Below are 15,874 nucleotides of genomic sequence, written 5' to 3'. Positions count from 1 at the left end.
AGATGCCCATGAATGCCAAGCACTTAATAAACTTCAGGTGTTTTCCAAACAGTGTCCTCAGATCACAGTTCAGAAATTGGGAGGAGCATAAATCCTGGTGTATTTGAACTTCTCCTTGGAAGACTGCAGTGGAATTATCCACATGAACATTTAACTGAGGATCAAATAATTGTAGCAATCATGCTCCCGAGAGCATATACCGTCAGTAATAACCCCACCAGTTTTGACATGCCAGTCTGCCAATCTAATCATAGTTTTTAAACTCTAATATATCTTTCAAGGGAAAGGCAAACCTCAAAGGAAGTGAAAATGTTTCACTTTGGAATGACATAGAGAAAAATTAAGTCTTAATTTTCTGTTTGTTTGTTTACTAAGATACAAAAGAATGTTTTTCAAGTTACTTAGTGATCTCTGATGAACATGGAAAAAAATATTACAGATCTCAGTCCAAGCCCCACTTGACTTAATGATTTTTGTAACCACACTCAACATAAAAAAGATGAGAGATTTGTTGCTTAGTATTTACATTTGGTTCACATAAACCCTCTAGAATTCTTAGGAAAATTTATCAGTCTGATAATGTGCCCATCTTTCAACATGCTGGCAGAAAACAATGGAAAGAAAAAGTGATTATTCTGCCTTCTTGGGGAAAAAAAGCAAGGCAAAATAGAAAAAATGTTACTCATTCCCCCCTAACCAACTTTTTTCCTAGGGCCAAGTGAATAAATACAACCATACAAAGATGTCAAATTTCCAAGGACTGAGCAGTTTAAATGTGCAGAAAATAAGCACACAGGTTGGTCATTGGCTTACCCATGGCTCTCTATGAACTGCTGAACTCAATACCCCTCTGCTACTGCCATTAAGTGGCAGTGACCTAGTTTTTTGCACAGGCCTGGAATTTCTTTAGGTATCCCATTTGTTGCAGTTCCTGCTGAATTTATCTCTGAATCTTACTCATACTGTAAGACTTTCTCACACAGGATGGGCATAGTCTCTATATTAATGCTGTGAGGTCTATTTAACTCTAAGTTCATTCATTTTACAGGTTATGTGATACTGTTGCAGCTCACTCACATTTTTTGGCACTTGTCTGGACTGATGCAGTGAATTTAGCTGCATTTTAAGGGTAAAATCACACTTCATCAATACCCATTTTTATGCTTTCTTGTTTTATATACCATGTGCAAAATCAGTGTGGTCCAACTGCCAGCATACAAGTCAGATCTGGGTGATCAGATGCTTCCCTGTGGTCTGTTGTCTCTTCAGAAGAATAAGCAGAGAAGAACTTTCTGGTTCTCTCTCTCAAGCTGCCTCTTGCTGTGCTTGTGTGTATATCACAAGCCACTTGTGCTGCCTGAATGAAGCAGGGGGTGGGCTTTGAAACGCATCTCCTGCCACACGTGAATGCAGGTCTGGTTTCAGAGCCAGGAGCTACTCATGCTACACCAGAGTGACTCCCAAAGATGTCCTCATACCCAGGAGGATGTATGGACACTTGGCGAGGTGATCCATTCTGAATTCAGATCTCTTTGGTCTAGAAATGCTCTGCCAGCTTAGGCACTGACTCATGAAATTGGGTTTTCTGTTTTTTTTCTGAAACAGAAATGCTCTCCAGCCACTGCTATAGACAGGCAATCCTCTAAAATTTGGCAAATCTCAGCTGATACTTGCCAACATAATGGCATCTCTCTGGCAAAGAAGCATTCAACAAACTTGAGTCTCAATTTCAATCTATCGATCAATCAGTTTCTATCAACTGTACTATTAACAGTTATGTATTGTACCAATCTCACAACAGAGATGGCTTAATCTTTTTTCTGATCAAGTCACAAGTTCTGTCTAATCCCTAAAGAGTCAGGTATTTTAACCCTTAGTGTATCAAAAGAAACCTTTTATCCAGTCCTAGATTCCAAATTTTACTGGTTTGTTTGTTTGTTTGTTTTTAAATAATTTTCACTTGGCCTGTTTCACAGATTTGGAATTTGGCAGGTTCTTAATTTCCCAATTTTAATACATTCTTTGTGTGTTTACATGCTTGTATCTCCTAAAACAAACACATACAATCTTGTGAATGTGATTTTATTAGTAAAGGTAGATAAGCTTATCTCCCCCCCATTGAAAGATTTGCTCGTTAGTCTCTTTCCGTAATCTCCATTTCTTTCCCCCTTCATAATTTCCTTCCAAGAGGACCTTCCTGTTAGCTTCCAGATTAAACGCTGTCTTTCAAAGTCCAAGCTCCATACTGGTTTTCAGTTTGTGTGCCCATTTTCAGCAATTTACCTTCCACCTTTAATTTTTTCTTCTTACTCAAAATCTGGTTGCCATCAAACAACTTTTCCTTTACCAATGCGGTTGTTCCCACTTGTCAGTCTGCCCGTGACCTGCTCTGTTTCCCTCCTCAGAAGCACACAGGTAAATGCAATTCCTTTCCCGGGTAAGAGTAGATCCAGTGCAACTTATGCGGAGATCCTACCCTTCCCTGACCTCCACTGCTGCCCACCCTGTCTGTTCTGAGACAGAAGGGCCAGAGGTCTCTCCCCTCCCTGCTTACAAGTTTTTATTATAGCTAACATTTTTCTTTTTTCCCCTTTGTCTTCATCAAAGACAGCAGTCAGTGAAGTCTGCCTCTTCCTTCTGCTTGAGCTTCAGCATGAGGAAAGTTCAGAAAGTCAGCAAGTACATTCTGTCCATACAATAAGTAACTTACTACCTTTTAAAATCCTTTTCTTCCTGATCCTGCTATATCCTTCCATACCACTTTTCCAGCTCTGTGTCCGGTGCTGGTCTTTGTCAGAGACAGCAGGGCAGACTAGATTAATCATGGCTGATCCCTAGCTGAGGTAATTCTGCATTTCTTTTGAACATTTTTTTTAAACTTATGGGCGCCTACTTTTTTTTTTTTTTTTCCAGTGGAGATGCTCCAGTATAATGAATTTGGACTTACTGATAACAGTTTCACTATTCATAGCTACAGGTGGCTTAGAAGCAGCTCCAGAATGAAAGACGTTTACGGAAAAGTTGAAAACAAAGGGCACCAAAAATATATTTGTGTTTGGGCCCAATCCTAGAGAAAACTCCCATTAGGATTGTCTGTACAAAGAATGAAACATTATCCTCAATCAAGTTTTATAGGAAGCCTAACCCCACCCAGAAAAAGAAAGTGTTTCCAGTCTTTGTTTCATATAATTATTTCTCTCTGTCCTTTAGAACATGTGTGTTTCTTATGACTACAGTATATTCGGTCTTAGTTTAAACAGTGATAAGTATATTTATAGATCTGTGTAAAACAAAATATTACCAGCATGTCAGCATTTGGTTGATCTCCACATTCTTGGCTTCAGAATGGTTTAAAATAAAACATACACACAAAGCAGGGTTGTTTTTTTGGCTCTGGTTTCCTCATTTTTGCCCACAACAGACCTGGCAGATGTGGGATAGCTGGAATGTGCATATCTAACAATTCTCTTCTGTGCCATCATTTGAAGCTGTAGGAGTGCAGCTATTTGGCTGTAGCATGGAACTGAGTGATGAATGTGATGAAATACAGATTTCGTTTATGACCAGGGAATAAATGCTGTTCAGGTCACGAAAACAGATTAGAGCATGGGGACAAAAAGTTCATGAAGAATTCCTTTTTGGAGGTGGAGGGAAGGGTACTAAACAACTGCAGCGATTAAACTGAAATGACTAGGTAGTTACTGAGCTTATATAAAAATAAATGCAAAACAGGAACCACAGAAGGATGCAAGTTTTTTAATTGCTCTGGCCTTGGAATGGCTTTGCTGGAGAATCACAATCTGATTAATCATGATAACAGAGAAACTGGACTGCTTTACAGAAGATTTTACATCATAGTTTTGTGGAGAAGTTTAAAATTGTTTCAGGGGCCTCATACCCAAGATAAACCGAAAACAAATAAAAAGAAATCAGATATAGCTCTAAAATGAACTATGAACCAAAACTTTCTCAGATTATTAGTAAGCCTCGATCAGTTTAAAATAGATCAAAGAAAGTCCTTCCTAGTGTAGGCAGGACTGTGATAGCAGAATTTTTGCTCTTATCAGAGTCAAACCCTTACCCTGAATTCAGATGTAGATGCAAGCTTGAGAAATTAATCTGGTTTTAAAGTTGACCACTCACCAATGTAAATATGAGCAAAGGTGTTTTAAAGATGGATTCATGACATTCAATGCCCTGCATCTGTGTGCTGGACCAACTTAAAAAATAAGACTAAAAAGATACAGCTCTATATAAGGTTCAAAAACCCAGAAACACTCCCTACTATTTTAGGAATAGTTGAGTATTCTGAATATTTCATGCAAGTGAGTTCACGGTAGTTTTTCTTCAGTAAGAATATCAGTACTGAATAGAGAGACATCTGATAGATCAGAAACACCCATTACCACTGAGATTTTTATGTAAAAACAAACCTGTTTTCCAGTGCTTATATATATAATTTTTAATATTTCTTTTTTTTAACAGCCTGATTATTTCTCCCAGCAGGCTATATCCATACAGCATTTTCCATAGAACAGGGCTCAGTGGCTGGCAACTCAATGAAATTGCAACTATCCAAGTCAGAAGCAGGGAAAGAGGAAATACTTTCAGAAAAAACCTGTCCCACCTAGTTCAAAAAGGGTGTGTCTGACCAGAAAACCTTTCATATGAGAGAGCAACCTGATTGTGTGAGGTCTTTCTCACAAATGTCCAGGTGGGGAATAGGCTTGGCAGTTAATACTGGAATGATATGACCCAGCGAAAACTGGGAGAAGGAGATTTTCCTTCCACACTGGAACATTTAAATGTTGTTTTGCCTATAATTGGAAAAGTAGTTGATCTGAGAGGGAGGAAGAACAAGCCTTCACTCACTGTGGGCATGTGGATGCAGCTGTGGAGAAGATGGTGGAGGACAAGGAGAAGTGAAGGACTTCCAGCCTCTTCTGAACTTCCTTACGCCTTTGGGCCATTCTGGGGAGGTGTTATTTATCCCTGCCATAGTCAGAGCAGTCTAACAGCTTTACTGCTCTCACCAGTCCCCCTCTCTGAGGCAGCTATTGTATCAAGGACAACAGCCATAGGCCACAATTCTGAGGGCTGTGACCTTTGTTCAGGGAATATTGTCCAAGAACACATCCCACTAGTATTATGGCTCATTTCCACATCTCCAGGGACCATCAGAGTGTGCAGAAATCACTTGAGTCACAAAAAGAAAGTTTTCTGAAGCACTGAGACATGATATCTTTCTGTTTCACTATAAGATAAAGTACAGAAAGGACATGATTCTGGGCTGAAAGAACTCTGTTAGCTCCTACTTTCTCCACTAGCTTCAGTGGACTTAGTCCACATTTTAACTGAGCAACATTTAACATCTGGCAGGGTTTGCAGAACTTGCCTAATCGGATCCCCTCTGATCTGCTGTTTTCAACAGCTGAGACATTAAACCATTTCACCACAGTCACCAGCTCCAGGATTCATAAGCAGAGAGTGAAGACTTCATTAGTTCTATCATGTCACTCATTCCCGTGGGAAATATATGTCTTTCTGGTTTTTTGTTTCTTCAGTTCCTTAAGCTATCCTATGATATGCACTCTATAATCAAATAGTTCGACATACATTTGTTACACCACTTCTGAGCCCAAGATTTTTTTCATCATTTAACGATGATGGCTGTCCTCCTCCAAAAAACACTTAAATACAATCTGATCCAATTGGTTGGCTTCGTTGGAGTGCTGAACCAGCACGTTGTTTGAGTGCCAAGAGTCAATGAAGCCAAAAATCAGGGTCAAAAGTTGCTGTTAGTTGGCACATACCTCTGGCAGGCTTTATAGAATATCCTGATTAAAGCACTTGTTAAGCCTTGACTGAATTCTTTTTCCTCTTATAAATACAGTTTTGTCAGATTTCATTTTTTACTCTTCACATGCTTTTGTGAAGAGGCCTGTGATCAGGATGATGGAGTAGCAACCTGAAGCAAAAAGCAGGATTTCTGCCATACCATTGGGATTTGTGTCATTCTAGATTATTGACTACTCTGGTGACAGGAGCTATCTTTTGCATTATCCCAAGATCATTTGCAAGGTAGGCTGTGAGCTGCTGTCACCACTGCTGCAACACTGAGTGAAGCAACTTTGGGAGCTGCTCTTGCACTTAATCTAAAGAACCACCAGATGGTGCAAAGAAATAAATCACCATCAGATGGAAACTTTGCAACTGACCCCTGCCAGCCTAGGCCAGAGCTCAGCCACTGCTAAGTGAAGCTTCACTTCCATTTCAGTGGAGATGGAAGTGAGTTCCGACTGAGAGAAACCAGATGTGATTTTGTGAGCTTTCACATCAATGTGGGCAGACTGGTAGCTAAGCTCAGTTTAGCTTTTAGGTGTTTAAATGCAAAATTCAGATACATTAAAGCAGACTCAAAGAAGTGCAATTGGCTCAAATTTTTGCAGATTGGAGTCCAGCACATGCTGAAATGTGGAAGGCAGGGAACTAAATGCACAATCGGACATATTTTCAAAGGTCAAATCCATGGTAAATCTAGGCTTAATTGGTGGGTGAATTTTCTGTATCTAAGTGGTGAAAATCCTGCTGGTTTTTCAGTTCTTGTGCAGTTTCTACTTCCTTGGGTTGGATCTAGAAAAAATCTGGCGAATTCATCTTTTCTAGTTCATGCTTGGCCCAGACTCAAAAGTTTAGAGTGAAGTATCGATCCTTAGGTGTGATACTTATCTAGGCATTTGGCATCTGGCTTTTTGGACCCATAGCTAATCCAAATATGATACAGTACAGATGAGCATGTGCTGTTCTGTCACAAGAGGAGGTAATCCAATGGTATGTGCCTTCAGAGCCTTCCCAGTGAACCAGAACACCATTAAAAATATCTTTGATAATGCCTGTCTTTTCAAAACGAGTCTTAAATACCTTATTATTTGCCTCGTGTGTTTTATATTTGAATTTTTTACCTGTGTGAAGAACTAAGACTGCAGTTCATTATACATCCTTAGTTTAGGAATGTTTTCCTTGCACACAGGTACTTGAAAGTACAGTGTTATGAATGCTTCTTATCGTGGGGAAATAACTGGAATTGACTCATTGACTTTGATTACATTTAAACTTTATAAGCTCATTGAACAACATGTTAATTCTCACAGTTTTTGGAATTTGTAAGGTCTTGCCATGGTGCACAATCCTTTTTGTAAATATAAAGAAGACTAATCCTTGAACAGATTATGGCCATTATCTTACACAATTTGTGTAATTTGGGACCTGTTGTGGATGCTCCTTTGTACTGGATTTTGGTATAATTTTAGCTAATGCAATGGCAGCAGCATTAGAATCAGAGAATCATAGAATACCAGGTTGGAAGTGATCTCAAGGATCATTTGTCCAACCTCATTGACAAATACACAGTCTAGATAAGTAGGCCCAGAACCCTGCCAGGCTGTATCTTAAAAGTGCCCAATGTCGGGCATAGACAAGCTATGGAAATCTTGTATTACCAGAATACATGCTTTTACGGGCTGAGGTCCAATTTAGATAAAAGACCATCACTCTAGAATGAATTAGGAGCCTGGGGAGCATACGCCTACCAACCTCTAGGTGGCAAATTTCATTATATTCTTTCTTTACCCAGTGTAGAAGGACAGGACCTGCAGGGATTCGGACTGCTGAAGCCAAACCCTTACACAGAATGGTTCCCCACAGGCTCTGTACCTCTTCCTACTCTGCAGGAAGTCAAGAGCACCCTGGTAAGGTTCCCCATCTGGCTACCGTGAATAACTCCGATGATGTACATTTTGCTCCAATGGTTTGAACTTCTCCATATTCAGGGTGATGTAGAAAAATGAGAATATGAGCTGTTTTCTTTTGGGAGCAGTCTTCCTTAATAGTTGCTTTAGAAGGAAGAAATGTTGAATTACATTTAATTAGGATTTTTTTCCCTTAAGAATTTAGAGTGTAAACATTCATAAAGTAAGCAACTAATAATGCATGGCTCCCTTTTTTTAGGACAGTTCATCCTAGATAAGAACAATTTTTGTTTTCCATCTTTCCTTTGATCGTTTATTCAGATACAAGTTCGTCTACCTCCTTTGGAAGAACCCCAGGGCAATCAGAAGCCATTACAGCACTGCCTGGCCTTTTCCTGTACCAACAGCATTTTGCTGATTTATACTCTCCCAAGAATTAAACCCCCTTCACATGAACATGGACTGCCGTAGTCTTAAAAACTCAAAAGTTCACAAGTCTGAGCAGCACTTTGGCATTTATCTGACTAGTGATATTTAAAGGACACAAAATGTCACAATTTCTGTAACAAATTCTAGATATAAAAATGCTCATGTGATTAAAAGAATAAGAAAACAAGCCAGTTGCTTGTGCAAACTCTGCATTTAGAAAGAAGAGATGAAATTTGCAGAATAAATGATTCCCCTCAGAAAAATCTATTTAGCCTTTGTCTTTAGAAAGTTTCTGTCCACTTAGATCTTTGAAAAGGTTTGGCCCTGGGAGAAACTCCAACAATCCTGGATATAAAACTTATTTTCTCTGAAGAATTCTTTCAAAACCACATTTTGAATTCCAAGAAGAAATCAGAAAATATTTAGTGATCAACATTTCAGTTCTCTCTAAATACATTTATCAAATAAGTTTTATTGTAGTAGAGAAAAGAATAAGTAAGCACTTAGAATGAAGATTATATTTGAATGTTATTGAATCTGATTTTGAAAACTGAAACAATACTAATGCTTACAAATGAAAACATGAAATATGTCTGATGACAGGTGACGCCACTTTTGGCATAACTGCCTGATACAAAATAGAAACAGGTAATGTCCTCTGAAATGTGATTCAAATGACAGGAGAGGAAGAGCAGATAACCAAATTGTATATGATGCTACCTCAGAAATAGTGAGATTGTGTTTCTGTCACAGATGTGAGGAAAGTTCATTCCTCAGCAAAAGACAATTACCAGTTTACACTGAATTCAAACTAGTACTTAGATCTCAGTCTGAGAATTACTTGTGCATGTAAGCAGTATAAGACAACGAAAATATTTCAGACTGTATGATTTTCCAAAGGAAAATTAAGAAAGGCAAATATGTGAGGGAGTCACTCAAGTTTTGTTACCACAAACTTTGTTAGTACAAAAAATTTTCCTAAAGGCTCTTCATTCTACCATGGACCAGTCCATTAAACACTTGAAGGCCTAGTGTCTGGCTTATGTCCTACCTGACAAAAATCTTAGAAAAGAAGACTTACTTTTTGTGCCAGAGCACTGTTCAAAAGGGTGAGATGAAAGGCTCTTGAAAAATTACTTTTAACTCCATTATTTACTGGAGACTGTAAGAACCAGAAAGACAGAATCATACCAGGCCGTGATCCAAAGGTCCTTACTAAATTAACAACAAACAGGTGTTTTATCATGAACATCCTTGTTTTCTTACTTCTCTGGAAGTCAAGTTTCCAGGGAGTGTCTTGGACCAAGATCAGTTTCATAAAAAAAAAAAAAAAAAGTCACTGGAACAATATAGCCACACTGGCTTTTAGAATTGGCTCAGACTAAACAAATTGTCGAACCCTAAGGTGCCTGGTGGGGGTTTAGTACTTCATACTGTCTGTCCCTGAATCTGTATGGAAGCAGAAGAGTTTAGTCACACAAGGAGTATGAGGACCTGTCTCAAATTCACAGCCCTGCTTGCCAGATGACTCCAAAGTGTGATGGGTAACAATACCCACCCAGTGCCTCCCACCAAACTCTAGCTGTCAGAAGCGTCACATATTTTTCTAAACACAGACTACATGTCTGAACAGATGGAACACTCTGATGGACTGGGATGGGTATTAGGCTCCTGAATGATGTCTTCACAGAATCACAGAATGACAGAATGTTAGGTGCTGGTAGGGACCTCGAAAGATCATCTAGTCCAATCCCCATGCTGGAGCAGGAACACCCAGATGAGGTTACGCAGGAAGGTGTCCAGGCGGGTCTTGAATGTCTCCAGAGAAGGAGGCTCCACAACCGCCCTGGGCAGCCTGTTCCAGTGCTCTGTCACCCTCACTGTGAAGAAGTTTCTTCTCAAATTTAAATGGAACCTTCTGTGTTCCAGTTTGTACCCACTGCCCCTTGTCTTATCATTGGTTGTCACCGAGAAGAGTTTGGGCTCTATCCTTGTGACACTCACCCTTTATATATTTATAATCATTAATAAGGTCTTGACTGGTTAGTAGGCTTATTGTATGGAATGCTGAGTCCCAATAATGGATTAACTGCTCTAACATTCCAATACCATTATGTATTTTTCATCATCAAAGTGAAAATGCTCCCCCTGTAAAAGAAAGGCTGAAGGAGCTCCATTGTCATGAGGTAATCACTCTCTCAGGGACCAGAGCCCTTTGGCTGAAATTTGTGCCTCCCAGTGCTCAAGGGCTGGGATGATCTCATAGTATCTGTACTTTTATGTTTACTGCTTCTTCTGCATTGTTTAATAAGTGGCAGAGACATATTCCATGACCTTTTTTATATACCACATAAACAGCACTTAGAGACTACAAGACAGGTTCTCAGCTGGTGTATTACCTTACAGACTTTTGCAGTACCACGTTGATTCATATTGCCTTAGGATGAAGCCTGCTTACTGGACATACTTTGCAGAAAGAAGGCTTATTTTCCTAAGCTTTTCAGTTTAAATTATTCAGCCAGAATAATCCCTTGACTGGACTGTATTTTCTTACAAAAAGGTATACTCTTATAAAAATGCTATGTAATCTTGCTAAAAGTCATCCTCTGTATCTCCACCCTGCTAGGATACACATCCTGAGAGGGACAGGGGAGCCACTGCCAGTATCCGCCAAAACCACAAATGATGTAATCAAAGAGAAAAAACTGGTGAAAATATGCAAATAATTGACTTAAAATCAACTGCCTCTAGAGAAATATGCAAACCTACAGATGACTCTAGGTCTTAGGGCCCAGCCCACCTCCTATTGGTGAATGCAGAAAAACTCCTACAAAGGCATCAGGACTGTGTTTGTACCTTTTTAGCTTTTAAAGAAGCTCTTACCTCTCCCCATTGTGTAACATACATTCAGATACTTCATATGGTATAACATGATTCAATGAAGTTGTGACTACCCATGGTTATAGAGGAAAATTTTTGAACAGATTCTCAGTAGAGAAAGAGTATACTAGCAAAGGAACTTCTCTCACTACTCAATCCTTATCTCTTGAGTAAGCATTACTGTGGCTCCCTGTAAATTGTTCAGCCTGTTAGAACCACCATGAGGTGAATAAGAATGTATGTGCGCTGTGCTTACAGAATGCAGTGGAAAAGTTTGTGCATGGTATTAAAGAGCTACAATCTGTGGGATCTGGTTGAGGAACAACGGTCTTGTGAAGGTCCAGCTGGTTCAACCCTCAGCATAAGAGGAAAAACTGTAGGAGATAGCTGGTCTCACACAGGACTGATGTATGTTGTTAACAGGATTAAGAAAAAGCAGTGCCATTGATAAGACCAAGAGCAATGCTACCGAAGTAAAAGATAGGTCAAGATGGGTAATTCTTCAAAGACCAGAGACTACAATCTCAAAGATAAAGATAAAGGACACTTGTGGGTGTTCTCCAAATGAATACTGAAGGGGCATCCAAGTGTTCTGGACACATCCTAATGACTTTGTTAGCCACCAGACAGCACAGTGGGCAGCTGAGACTAGTAACTGTGGTGACTAAGTGAGCATATATTTGCTCCTGCAAGAAGATTTAGCTAAAAATATGTTTTTCTCTTCATAATAATCTTGCTTATTTAGCATACAAAGACTACTAATGTTAAAAACCGTTGGCACCTGTTACTAAATTCAAATGTAATTGTGTAACTTGGCATTGATCTTCCTGGTCAAACTCTTTTCTTTACATTGACTTTCAGACATTTTGCTTATGGAAGTGCAAAAATTACAACCAGAGTGTTTTTTTTCTTTGCTAAATGTTAACCACAATCATTGCACCAAAAGGCAACGTACATTTGACACATATGTGTTTTGTGATCTGACTGGAAAATTATTAAACACATATTAGGTAATATTCATGGAAGTACAGTCTGGAGAAAGGATGCCAAAACTGACAGTTTGTGTCTCCTCCTGTGACAACAGCTACCTGTATCTACCAGTGCCTACAAAATGCTTTGCACAAAAATACAAGCTCTTTCTCCCCGTCCTCTTACTGGGCATAGATGGCTATGTTATTGTGATGCTTTACCTCAGATATCAGACAGGGTATTCTAGTGTTTGCTTAGGGATGCATTTAGTATACCCACATAATTCCTGGTCAGTAGACAGTGAGCTCATGCCTGTCTTAAAAGGATTGTGCAGACATGAATTGCGTTGTGTTTCTTTAAGACCCAGAAAAAGGTTGAATGATGACCATTATTTACAACATGAACAAACTTTGAGATCTTAGGGACTAATCTCATCCCTCCTGGTACCTCCAGGTCTGACCCAAATCTTTTTTAAGGAAACATCTGTTTACAAAGCATGCTATTCTCATAGCTTGTTCAGCTTATGTGACTTTGTCAAATCATATGTTTCCTCTCATCTTTTATCTGCATTCTTCAAGTAATGTGAACCAAATGGCTCTACATTTGGACAGCACGGAACTCCTGCTTAGTACAAATGAGATACAACATAATGGAGGTGCCCCAGTTCAGCAGCATTTAATCTCCTCTCAACACATTACTGTGGCTTCCTACTCCTTGTAGATCTGATCTTTCATTGCTTGCAGTGTTCCACACAGGAAGGTCTAAGTCCATTGGTGAACTAGACCAAGTCTTGCTCTATCCAAGGTAAATAAGTGTTTTGCTTTATTGTAAGCAATTTTGAATAAAAGAGATAAATATATATTGGTTTGAATACCTATACAAAGGTTTATTTGAGCAATAACAATGTAATTAAAAATCTAAACACATTTCAATGCCTTTTGTATCTAACAGCTTTTTTTCAATTCAGATGGCTTTGTCTCAGTAATTCTCTTTTTGTCCTATCAGTACTGTTAGTTGTCTGTTCTTCTTGGACAGTGAATAAACTTTTTATTTCAGGCTGACTTTCAAGCACCATTTCACTGGATGACAGCTAAACTTTTATTTTTGCTGACTCGTACTCTACCTGAAAACAACAGTGAGGTCCTTATCAGGTAAGCATTTTGGCAGTTAATGCTGGATTTCAGTATTTTTATTAGCACTGACTGAATTCTTCAACACACTTCAACAAGTAAATGAGAGAGAAATTATTAAACATATCTGTGCAATTAATTATGGTAACATGTTGCAAACAAAAATTATTTCATGAACAAATGAAGTCTAGTTTCCTACAGATCTCTGTGCTACATGCCTTCATTTACTCAGTCCCCTCTCCTTGCTGCAGTATAACGTGCTCCTTTACTTTCTGCTTTCTGTTTGACTGTCAAGGTTTAATCCCAACCAGCAACTAAGCACCACCCAGCCACTCACTCACTTCCCCCTGGTTGGAGTCGGGGAAGAGAATCAGAAGAGTGAAAGTGAGAAAACTTCTGTGTTGAGACAAAGACAGTTTAATAGGTAAAGCAAAAGCCACACACACAAACAAAGCAAAACAAGAGATTAATTCACTGCTTCACAGAATCACAGAATGTTAGGGATTGGAAGGGACCTCAAAAGATCATCTAGTCCAATGTCCCTGCTGGAGCAGGAACACCCAGATGAAGCTACACGGGAATGTGTCCAGACAGGTTTTGAACGTCTCCAGAGAAGAAGAATCCACAACCCCCCCGGGCAGCCTGTTCCAGTGTTCTGTTACCCTCACTGAGATGAAGTTTCTTCTCATATTTAAGTGGAACCTCTTGTGTTCCAATTTGAACCCATTACCCCTTGTCCTACCATTGGTTGTCACCGAGAAGAGCCTGGCTCCATCCTCGTGACACTAACCCTTTATATATTTGTAAACATTAATAAGATCACCCTTCAGTCTCCTCTTCTCCAAACTAAAGAGACTCAGCTCCCTCAGCCTTTCCTCATAAGGGAGATGCTCCACTCCCTTGATCATCTTTGTTGCTCTGTGCTGGACTCTCTCCAGCAGTTCCCTGTCCTTCTTGAACTGAGGGGCCCAGTCCCTCAGTTCAGCCATCTCCAGGGAAGCAGAACTCCATCACATGTAATGGTGACCTGGAAAGACAAACGCCATCACTCTGAACATTGTTCCCTTTCTTTTTCTTCCCCCAGCTTTTACTGCTGGGTATGATGTCATATGGTGTGCAATATCCCTTTGGTCAGTTGGGATCAGTTGTCCCAGCTGTGTCCCCTCCCAACTTCTTGTGCACCCCCAGCCCACTCACTGGTGGGGTGGTGTGAGAAGCAGAAAGGGCCTTGGCTCTGTGTGAACTCTGCTCAACAGTAACTGAGCTGTTTCCAGCACAAATTCAAAACATAGTGCCACAGTAGCTACTCTATCCCAGCCAAAACCAGCACATAGATGGAACAAGAAGTAGTGTGGTGCGTTGGTCATATGAATGCTGCACCACAGAGTAGAAATGCAGCTATGTTAAAATTGTGTTTCCTTGATGGGGGAACGATTTTGGTCTTTCTATCCACCTTCTGATTTTCCTAAAGCTCATGGGGGATAAATGTATTGAAGGTCTCCTTCTCTCTGTCAAACATACTTGAGGTCTCTATCCTTTTTTTCACAAATATGTGTAAAATCTCCACCCCTTTGTCAAACTAATGGAAAAAAAAAGGGATAGAGGGACAGACAGGTAAGGTGTATAAATCCGGTTTCCTTGCAAAGCCTGGTAAAAAATACACAGTCTCACAGGACACTGCATGAATATTTCTCTTAAGTTATCATGCCATGTGTTTAAACTGTCTTAATGAAATATATTTTTGCGTTGTCAGAAATGTACTTTGCAGTTATTTGTGTTACTATGTTACACCAGACAAACACATTTTAACATTTAACACCTCTGTCTGAAATATCTTGGAGACTTCTGCCCATTTTTTTTTTCCGAATAAAAATTGGCACAAGTCTATTCCTACTGTTTAATATAAAAAAGGTGATTAAAATTAAATGTGGTGTCAATGCAAGATGTTCAAGAATTTATGATAACAAAATTCTTTGCTAACATCTTTGGCCATAGTCTTGGGATTATGTTAGCTTCAGCCTGGCCAAAGTCCTGCAGGACTACCCCGTAAAAGTCCTGTAGGATTGCCTCATAAATTTAGTCCAGAACTGCAGCTGGAAACCCCTTAGAGATTCTTTGTTATTTTCAAACATTAAATTAAGAAGTTTGTTCTGTGAGTTTTCTAGTAAACTTTGCAAATTGATTTTCCAGATATTAGGGGGAGCCTTCTGCTGCTGGCAGAGCAATACAGAAATGGACATATGTTGAGGAGAAAGAAGACATCGGTCTCCTGTGCTGCTCTGGGAAGAATTAGGGCTACGGAAAACCTGCCAGGAACCTACAGAGAAGAAAGTGGGCTATTGCTAAGTCCACTCTTAGATGGAATGAGCACTTCTTTCCAAAGGTCTGCTGTACCACTGAAATCAAACTCAGTGGGAATGTTTTGCCCATTTCTAATCCTTGCAGGAGCCATTCACTGTTGCTAGAATGCATTTGCCTGTGAGCTAAGAGCATTCATGCGTATCATCTAGGTTTAGGGCACTTTGGCACAAAAAATATACCAGAATAAGGTTGAAGATGTTAATTGCTATCCAGCAGAGAAAAAGCAACATTATTGGCATGAGAAAACCTATTTCAAGAGATGGTCTGACATCTCATTTCCAGCCTATTTGAATGCCATTTTTTAGTTTGTGAGCAGGGATCATGTTGAATTTTTATTTCATAGGAAGATCATATGTT

Source organism: Columba livia, chromosome 2, assembly GCF_036013475.1.
Source record: "Columba livia isolate bColLiv1 breed racing homer chromosome 2, bColLiv1.pat.W.v2, whole genome shotgun sequence".
Classification (NCBI taxonomy): domain Eukaryota; kingdom Metazoa; phylum Chordata; class Aves; order Columbiformes; family Columbidae; genus Columba; species Columba livia.
This window is presented reverse-complemented; position numbering follows the sequence as displayed.